The sequence below is a fragment of the Coregonus clupeaformis genome, chromosome 3 (assembly GCF_020615455.1).
Source record: "Coregonus clupeaformis isolate EN_2021a chromosome 3, ASM2061545v1, whole genome shotgun sequence".
In the NCBI taxonomy this organism is placed as follows: domain Eukaryota; kingdom Metazoa; phylum Chordata; class Actinopteri; order Salmoniformes; family Salmonidae; genus Coregonus; species Coregonus clupeaformis.
Window position 1 is genome coordinate 27,993,432 of NC_059194.1, and position 10,919 is coordinate 28,004,350.

The window sequence follows — 10,919 nt, forward strand, 5'->3', positions numbered from 1 at the left end:
TGTGTTCCTAGCTCCAACAGTGCAGTAGTATCTAACAATTCACAACAATACACACAAATCTAAAAGTAAAATAATGCAATTAAGAAATATATAAATATTAGGACGAGCAATGTCGGAGTGGCATTGACTAAAATACTGTAGAATAGAATAGAGTATATACATATGAGATTAGTAAAGCAGTGTGTAAACATTATTAAAGTGACTAGTGTTCCATTATTAAAGTGGCCAGTGATTCCATGTCTATGTATATAGGGCAGCAGCCTCTAAGGTGCAGGGTTGAGTAACCGGGTGGTAGCCGGCTAGTGATGGCTATTTAACAGTCTGATGGCCTTGAGATAAAAGCTGTTTTTCAGTCTCTCGGTCCCAGCTTTGATGCACCTGTAGTGACCTCGCCTTCTGGATGATAGTGGGGTGAACAGACTGTGGCTCGTGTGGTTGATGTCCTTGATGAGCTTTTTGGCCTTCCCTGTGACATTGGGTGCTGTAGGTGTCCTGGAGGGCAAGCAGTGTGCCCCCGGAGATGCGTTGGGCAGACCACACCACCCTCTGTAGAGCCCTGCGGTTGCGGGCGGTGTAGTTGCCGTACCAGGCGGTGATACAGCCCGACAGGATGCTCTCAATTGTGCATCTGTAAAAGTTTGTGAGGGTCTTAGGGGCCAAGCCAAATTTCTCCAGCATCCTGAGGTTGAAGAGGCGCTGTTGCACCTTCTTCACACTGTCTGTGTAGGTGGACCATTTCAGATAGTCAGTGATGTGTACTCCGAGGAACTTGAAGCTTTCCACCTTCTCCACTGCGGTCCAGTCGATGTGGATAGGGGCGTGCGCCCTCTGCTGTTTCCTGAAGTCCACAATCAGCTCCTTCGTTTTGTTGACGTTGAGGGAGAGGTTATTTTCCTGGCACCACTCCGCCAGGGCCCTCACCTCCTCCATGTAGGCTGTCTCATCATTGTTGGTAATCAGGCCTACTACTGTTGTGTCATCTGCAAACTTGATGATTGAGTTGGAGGCGTGCGTGGCCACGCAGTCATGGGTGAACAGGGAGTACAGGAGGGGGCTGAGCACGCTCCCTTGTGGGGCCCCTGTGTTGAGGATCAGCGAACTGGAGGTGTTGTTTCCTAACTTCACCACCTGGGGGCGGCCCGTCAGGAAGTTCAGGACCCAGTTGCACAGGGCGGGGTTCAGACCCAAGGTCCTGAGCTTAATGATGAGCTTGGAGGGTACTATGGTGTTGAAGGCTGAGCTATAGTCAATGAACAGCATTCTTACGTAGTTATTCCTCTTGTCCAGATGGGGTAGGGCAGTGTGCAGTGCGATGGCGATTGCATCGTCTGTGGATCTATTGGGGCGGTAGGCAAATTGAAGTGGGTCTTGGGTGTCAGGTAAGGTAGAGGTGATACGTTCCTTAACTAGCCTCTCAAAGCACTTAATGATGACAGAAGTGAGTGCTACGGGGCAATATTCATTTAGTTCAGTTACCTTTGCTTTCTTGGGTACAGGAACAATGGTGGACATCTTGAAGCAAGTGGGGACAGCAGACTGGGATAGGGTGAGATTGAATATGTCCGTAAACACTCCAGCCAGCTGACGCGGCTAGGGATACCATCTGGGCCGACAGTCTTAACACGCTTAAATGTCTTACTCACGTCGGCCACGTAGAACAAGAGCCCACAGTCCTTCGGAAGCGGGCTGTGTCGGTGGCACTGTGTTATCCTCAAAGCGGGAGAAGAAGGTGTTTGATTGCCTCATGGAAGGAATATCTACACTGCTTTTATTCAACCATATTTCCAGTCACCTTGCCATGGTTAAATGCAGTGGTTCGCGCTTTCAGTTTTGTGCGAATGCTGCCAACTATCCACGGTTTCTGGTTTGGGTAGGTTTTAATAGTCACAGTGGGAACAACATCCCCTATACCCTTCCTGATGAACTCAGTCACCGTGTCCGTGTGTACAGTGCATTCGGAAAGTATTCAGACCTCTTGACTTTTTCCACATTTTGTTACGTTACAGTCTTATTCTAAAATGGATTAAATTGTTTTTTTCCCCTCATCAATCTACACACAATACCCCATAATGACAAAGCAAAAACAGGTTTTTAGATTGTTTTGCACATTTATTAAATAAAAAAAACGAAACCTTTGGTAGCGATTACAGCCTCAAGTCTTCTTGGGTATGACGCTACAAGCTTGGCACACCTGTATTTGGGGAGTTTCTCCCATTCTTCTCTGCAGATCCTCTCAAGCTCTGTCAGGTTGGATGGGGAGTGTCGCTGCACAGCTATTTTCAGGTCTCTCCAGAGATGTTTGATCAGGTTCAAGTCCAGGCTCTGGCTGGGTCACTCAACGACATTCAGAGATTTGTCCCGAAGCCACTCCTGCGTTGTCTTGGCTGTGTGCTTAGAGTCATTGTCCTGTTGGAAGGTGAACCTTCGCCCCAGTCTGTCCTGAACGCTCTAGAGAAGATTGTCATCAAGAATCTCTCTGTATTTTGCTCCGTTCATCTTTCCCTCAATCCTGACTAGTCTTCCAGTCCCTGCCGCTGAAAAACATACCCACAGCATGATGCTGCCAACACCATGCTTCACCGTAGGGATGGTGCCAGGTTTCCTCCAGACGTGACGCTTGGCATTCAGGCCAAAGAGTTCAATCTTGGTTTCATCAGAACACAGCATTTTGTTACTCATGGTCTGAGAGTCCTTTAGATGCCTTTTGGCAAACTCCAAGCGGGCTGTGGAGCATTTTACTGAGGAGTGGCTTCCGTCTGGCCACTCTACTGTAAAGGCCTGATTGATGGAGGGCTGCAGAGATGGTTGTCCTTCTGGAAGGTTCTCCCATCTCCACAGAGGAACTCTGGAGCTCTGTCAGAGTGACCATCGGGTTCTTGGTCAACTCCCTGACCAAGGCCCTTCTCCCCCGATTGCTCAGTTTGGATGGGCGGCCAGCTCTAGGAAGAGTCTTGGCGGTTTCAAACTTCTTCCATTTAAGAATGATGGAGGCCACTGTGTTCTTGGGGACCTTCAATGCTACAGTAATGTTTTGGTACTCTTCCCCAGAACTGTGCCTTGACACAATCCTGTCTCGGAGCTCTACGGACAATTCCTTCGACCTCATGGCTTGGTTTTTGCTCTGACATGCACTGTCAACTGCGGGACCTTACCACAGGTCTTTACCACAGGTGGACTCCAATCAAGTTGTAGAAACAGCTCAAGGATGATCAATGGAAACAGGATGCACCTGAGCTCAATTTTGAGTCTCATAGCAAAGGGTCTGAATAGTTATGTAAATAAGGTATTTCTGTTTTTTTATTTGTGATACATTTGCAAAAAATTCTAAAAACCTTTTTCACTTTGTCATTATGGGGTATTGTGTGTAGATTGATGAAGGAAAAAAACAATTTAATCAATTTTAGAATAAGGCTGTAACTTAACAAAATGTGGAAAAGTAAAGGGGTCTGAATACTTTCCGAATGCACTGTACGTCAATTTTATTATCAGTGGCTACCCGGAACATATCCCAGTCTGCGTGATTAAAACAATCTATATACAGAGGGTACAGGTACTAAGTCAATGTGCAGGGGTACAGATTAGTTGATATAATTGAGGTAATATGTACATGTAGGTCGGGGTAAAGTGACTATGCATAGATCATAAACAGCGAGTAGCAGCAGCGTAAATGCAAATAGTCCAGGTAGCCATTTGGATTAGCTGTTCAGCAGTCTTATGGCTTGGGGGTAGAAGCTGTTAAGAAGCCTTTTGGACCTAGACTTGGCACTCCGGTACCGCTTGCAGTGCGGCAGCAGAGAGAACAGTCTATGACTAGGGTGGCTGGAGTCTTTGGCAATTTTTAGGGCCTTCCTCTGACACCGCCTGGTATTGATGTCCTGGATGGCAGGGAGCTTGGCCCCAGTGATGTACTGGGCCGTACGCACTACCCTCTGTAGCTCCTTGCGGTCGGAGGCCGAGCAGTTGCCATACCAGGTGGTGATGCAACCAGTCAGGATGCTCTCGATGGTGCAGCTGTAGAAATCTTTGAGGATCTGAGGACCCATGCCAAATCTTTTCAGTCTCCTGAGGGGGAATAGGCGTTGTCGTGCCCTCTTCACGACTGTCTTGGTGTGTTTGGAACATGATAGTTTGTTGGTGATGTGGACTCCAAGGAACTTGAAGCTCTCAACCTGCTCCACTACAGCCCCATCGATGAGAATGGGGTCGTGCTCGGCCCTCCTTTTCCTGTAGTCCACGATCATCTCCTTTGTCTTGATCACGTTGAGGGAGAGGTTGTTGTCCTGGCACCACACTGCCAGGTCTCTGACCTCCTCCCTATAGGCTGTCTCATCGTTGTGGGTGATCAGGCCTACCACCGTTGTGTCGTCTGCAAACTTAATGATGTTGTTGGAGTCATGCTTGGCCACGTAGTCATGGGTGAACAGGGAGTACAGGGGGGGACTAAGCACGCACCCCTAAGGCCCCCGTGTTGAGGATCAGCATGGCAGATGTGTTGTTGCCTACCCTTACCACCTGGGGGCGGCCCGTCAGGAAGTCAAGGATCCAGTTGCAGAAGGAGGTATTTAGTCCCAGGGTCCTTAGCTTAGTGATGAGCTTTGAGGGCACTATGGTGTTGAACGCTGAGCTGTAGTCAATGAACAGCATTCTCACGTAGGTGTTTATTTTGTCCAGGTGGGAAAGGGCTGTGTGGAGTGCAATAGAGATTGCGTCATCAGTGTGGTCTACAGCTTATCATGAGATACTCTACTTCAGGCGAGCAAAACCTTGAGACTTCCTTAATATTAGATTTGAGAAATAGAAACAGACCACCACTCCTTGTCTTACCGGAGGCAGCTTTTCTGTCTTGCCGATGCACGGAAAACCCAGCCAACTGTATATTATCCATGTCGTCATTCAGCCACGACTCAGTGAAACATAAGATATTACCGTTTTTAATGTCCCGTTGGTAGGATATTCTTGAACGGAGCTCATCCAGTTTATTCTCCAAGTATTGCACGTTGGCCAATAGGACGGATGGTAGAGGCGGGTTACCCACTCGCTGACGAATTCTCACAAGGCACCCGGACCTGCGTCCCCTGTTTCGGCGTTTCTTCTTCATGCGAATGACGGCGATTTGGGCCTGGTCCGGTATCAGCAGTAAATTCTTTGTGTCCGACTCGTTAAATAGGCAGTATTTATTCTAACACAATCCACACAATATCAGAAGGTTTGGTTTAAATCGTTGCAATGTGTAAAGACCGAATTTACCATATGAACTTGTATATATGTAAAAGGGTGGAAGTGCCTCTATTCAGTGAATGATGGTAGCCATGTGATTATGAACTTGAGCTGATTGGCCCGTTTGAATTGTTTGTCTGCTCTGATTGGTTGCATAAGTGACAAGAATGCACCTCCACCTGTGTCCTACAAAATGAAGCTGAGGCATTTCAATAGTGTGTGATTGCGGCCTGCAATTCGGGGCGTTCCTGCATGTGGGCATTCCTGCATCCCCCCCACCCCTCGAGCTTCCCATTGATTCCTGCATGAACGCCCCCCCTCGGGCATCCCATTGGTTCCTGCATGCTTGTGTGACACTTTTGATATTCTGGATTTCCCCTGATTTAAAATGTGGGTCAGAAGGGAAATAAAAGTATTATCTGAGTTTTTAGGGGGCGAAGGACAGCTACTGGTGTCGCCCCCACCTCCAGCCTTCTGTGTACCGAAGTCCTAGATAGCTAGCTAGCTAGCTAGCTAGCACACAGTGTCCTTCGCTCCCACCTGCAAAAAAACGTCCCTCGCCGTCATTAACAGAACTCTGCAAATTAGATCATGACTCTATACTTCTGCTTCCTGTCTACAAGCAGAAGCTCAAACAGGACGTACCCGTGATGCGCTCCATAGAGAAATGGTCCTCCTAATCGGAGGCTGTGGTACAGGACTGCTTTGCTAGCCCTGATTGGAATATGTTCTGGGACTCCGCCGATAGCATCAACGAGCTAACCACCTCCGTCACCGGCTTCATTAGAAAATGCATTACCAACGTTGTCCCACTGTGAAGGTTTGCTGCTTCCCCAATAAAAAACCCTGGATCAACGCAGAGCTTGGAGCTAAGCTAAAGGACAGAGCTACCACAGACAGGGCTATCACAGCCATCCCTGAGGCTACAGTTGAGGACACAAACAAGTACAAGAAGTCATTCAACAACCTCTGTAGAGCCATCAAACAAGCAAAAGGACAATATAGGAATAAGGTGGAATCCTATTACACAGGCGCCGACACCCACTGCATGTGCCAGGGGCTACAGTCCATTACAGATAACAAAGGAAGACCCAGCCATGATTTGCTCATCTCTACCAGATGACTTCAATGCATTTTATGCACGCTTGGACAAAAATAGCACGAGCCGTGCATTAGGGCCCCCGCCGACCCAAAGGACTGGGGGATTTCGCTCTCAGAGACCGACGTGAGTAAGGACTTTTAATCAGGTCAACACTCGCAAGTAAGTAAGGTCTTTAATCAGGTCAACACTCGCAAGGACGTGGGGCCAGACGGTATTCCAGGGTGAAGTTCTCAGAGCATGCGCAGAACAGCTGGCAGGCATATTCACAGTTATTTTCAACCTCTCCTTGTCCCAGTCTGTAATCCCCACATGTCTCAAGCTGACCACCATCATTCCTGTTCCCAAGATCTCTAGGGCTACCTGCCACAATGACTACTGACCTGTAGCACTCACACCTGCTTTGAAAGGTTGGTTATGGCACACATCAACTCCATCATACCAGACCCACCAAAATGTGCATACCGCACCAACAGATCCATAGATGACGCAATCTCAATTGCACTCCACACTTCCCTCACCCATCGTTCAACACCATAGTCCCCTCCAAGCTTGTCACCAAGCTTGGGACCCTGGGACTGAACACCTCCCTCTGCAACTACATCCTGGACTTCCTGACGGGCCGACCCCAGGTGGTGAGAATAGGCAACATCACCTCCGCCACATTGACCCTCAACACGGGGGAGGGGGCCCTCAAATCCTCAAAAAGTTATACAGCTGCACCATTGAGAGCATCTTGATCTGGCTGCATCACTGCTTGGTATGGAAACTGCACCGCCCTCGATCACATGGCGCTACAGAGGGTGATGCGGACAGCCCAGTACATCACTCGGGCCGAGCTCCCTGCCATTCAGGCCCGGAAAATTGTAGAAGACTACAGCCAGCCATAGACTGTTCTTTCTACTTCTGCACTACAAGCGGTACCGGAGCAACAAGTCTTACACCAACAGGCTCCTGAACAGCTTCTATCCCCAAGCCATAAGACTACTAAATAGCTAACAAAAAGGGCTACACGGACTATCTGCATTGACCCTTTTATTTTATTTTTGCACTGACTCTATGCACACTCACAGGACTCTACACACACACAAACACACACACAAACACACACACACACACACACACTTCATTTGCACACACACACGCACTTTATAGTACTACTGATACTGATTATTGCATTGTTGGAGAAGAGCTTGCAAGAAAGGCATTTCCCTGTACTTGTGCACGTGACAATAAAACTTGAAACTTGAACTGCGGGAAAGTGGGGGCAAAGGACACTGTCTACTGGTGTCCTATCTAGCTAGCTACCTATCCCACCTCCCGCCTGTCCTACTGTATGTACTGGAGTCCTAGCTAGCTAGCTAGCACACAGTTACCGCCACCTACTGTACTGGAGCGACCCCGCCTCCCGCCTGTGTACCAGAATACTAGTTTAAAAATGTACCAATGGAAGTATAAATAGGTGTTACTGCAGAAGCAGGAATGCCCCGAATTGTGGGCCACAATTACACCCTTCTCTTCCATTTGGTTAATACACCCCAACCTAGCCTTCATGTGAAACCAACATTCCAGTCACCATTGACTAATCTATCTCTGTGTTAATTGTAAGTATCCTGAATACAATGGACTCTTTTGATATTAATCCATTTTGAATATTGTGCTGAGTTACACAAATCTATTTACTTGTAAACACTGATTAATGTATTTGCCCTTATAATTGAAGACCCTTGTATAAACTGTAGCTCTACTGTACGTTCTGTGGCAGTCTAAGCCTGCCAGCCTAGTTGTATTTACATTTGAGTCATTTAGCAGACGCTCTTATCCAGAGCGACTTACAGTTAGTGAGTGCATAAATTTTTCATATTGGCCCCCCGTGGGAATCGAACCCACAACCCTGGCGTTGCAAGCGCCATGCTCTACCAACTGAGCTACAGGAGGCCCTGTATATGTTTTTATATTGATTCATTGTTAATACATTATATTGTGATACTCCTCCTGTGTGTTTCTGTGACCAGTGCCCAATTCAGGTGAGGGCTGGGGTGACATAACCCCCACTCCAACACAAGGCATTTCCATGTAAAAGGACACATGAGCACCAACATGTAAAGTTCATAGGGGCATGTCAAATTGGGTGTCAATGAAAGTTAAGAGACTATATATATTTTTTTACATTTAGGCATATTGTATATGCATTTTTCAACCATTTTCCATCCTAAAAATGTGGAATAAGCAAAGGCTTTGATTTCTGGTCAAACCGATGGAAAGGGGATCTTTGAAAACATCTACCAGAAAAAGTCTTACATTCTTAAGTTCTTAAATATACATCAAAACACAATAATGCTGAAATGAAGACCCCTGCCAACTAGCATCAACACTTATATTTGGTTTTGGAGAAATTATTTGCCTTCATTGCTTTGTAATTCTGTTACCAAAAACCCACATACCATTAAGATATTTTCTAATTTGGAGGGAGGATAATGAAAGTTCACAGAAGTAAGAAGTAAATTTAGACCTACCAATTAGTTATATTGTTTTTACTGATATCAATTTTGTTTATTAATTATTAAGTGATTCAAACTCATAATTATGTTACCATATCACAAACCACGGTTGGGTCACCTGCTACTGTCCTCCCTTCCGCTGGCATACTGTTATGTTCAGCTCATAGGCCTAACTGTTTTCTTTCTCTTTCAGTCATCTGGTGGTCAAAGCAAGACTGTGAAAACAGTCTGGACAACCCTTTCCTCTTGCTCTCCCTCGCTCTGCCTCTCTCTCATTTCTCTCTTTCTCCAGTTAATGTCACCTCTCCCAGCTCCTACTGACACCTACCATGACACCTACCACCTACCATCTTTCCATTTACTGTAACCAGCATCCTCACCGACCGACACTGGACGTCCATGGACTTGAATAGTAATTGGTCAGTCCGCCCTGGCCTCGATTTCAACGTCCACAGAAGTCGTTTTTTGGTCCGGACCAGCCTTGATTTCAACGTCCACAGAGGTACATTTTTGAATCAATCAATCATTATCTTTATTGTCCCAATTGGGAAATGTGTTGTACAGTCAGGGTTCAACAATAAAAATAACATTAAAACAGAGGCAACCATACAACAGATATACATATAAGATAAATAATGAGATCGGTTATAGTCTAAGATCAGTAAAAAGGAGCAGTCATTGTGCAAAAGTGCAGTAATAAATAAACATAATTTAATTTAATGTGCAGATTTAGACCTGTGGTATAAAATAGTTCTTAGATCTGTTGCTCTTGAAAACGACAACCTGAGGGGAGGACCTCAAAATCGGCAAGGAGTGGGTGATCAGGACAGTCTAGGATACTGGCTGAATCTCAAATCACCCCCTTCCCCTCGCCCCTTTCGCTCCTCCATTTGCGCATTCACACGCGTCCACCATATGCACAAGTATCCCAACTCTCACTTGTTGGGACCGGTCGGTAAGGAAGTCCACTATCCAGCCCACAATGCTCAGCTCCAGCTTGAAGTGTGAGAGGAGCTTCTCCGGTAGTATGTGAGGCTGGATAGTATTGAAGGCAGACGAGAAGTCAATGAACAGAAGTCTCACGTGGGTTTTTTGGGCCCTCCAGGTGCTTGTAGAGGAAGTTGAATAGGGTTAGAGTGGCGTCCTCCACCCCCCTCTTGGCCCTGTAAGCAAATTACAGGGGGTTCAGGGAGTTCTCAACCTGACACAGTACATCCTTCTTGATTAGCTTCTCGAATGATTTCATCACCAAGGATGGCGTTACAGTACTGTACAGTAGAGTACATAGAGTTCAGTACAGAACGGTAGAGCACACTAGAGTAGGGTACAGTATAATATCCTTTACTGTACTGTACTCTACTGTACTGTACTGAACATATCTACTTTACTGTATGCTACTGTACTGGACTGAACTCTACTGTGCTGGGCTGTACAGTACTGTACTCTACTGTGCTCTACTGTGCTGTACTGAGATTTCCAAACTTGTGAAACATAGACATCTATGATTGGTTCAGATTTGTCCCAGTTCGGACCAACCAAATGTGGTCTTGTTTGGGGGCGGAGGTCATTAGTATAATAGCCAGTGTGTAGATAATACCCATATATGCAAAGGATGATATTGCATATTTCTACCTTTGTCTACCTATTCAGGATACATCACCATGAAGAGTATGACATTCGTATCCATAATTATGCATTTCTGTGTAGTACAGATCAGGGACCCAGGATGTAATTCCGTTACCGTAATTATGTTACCGGGTGTAAATCCACTTCACTTACTGTAACCAAAATAGATTTTTTCAAACTCAAGGTGTCATGTCATAGCTGACACCCCATTCTTTCGGCAGACCTCTTTTAATCTTAATTCGGAGCAGATATTTAACAGACTTTTTGGAAAACACACACACACATACAAACACACACACACACACACACACGCATAGTGCATGCATGTCATCATTTTTCAGGTGTCTGACACATACAAAGGGTCCATTCCTGAACACTGGGTCTCCTGGCAGTGATTAGAGCCCCTTGGAAACAACAGGCCCCTTGGCCCTTGGATACCGGTGTGGTGGTTAGCTTTTCTCTTTGCTGCTGTCCCA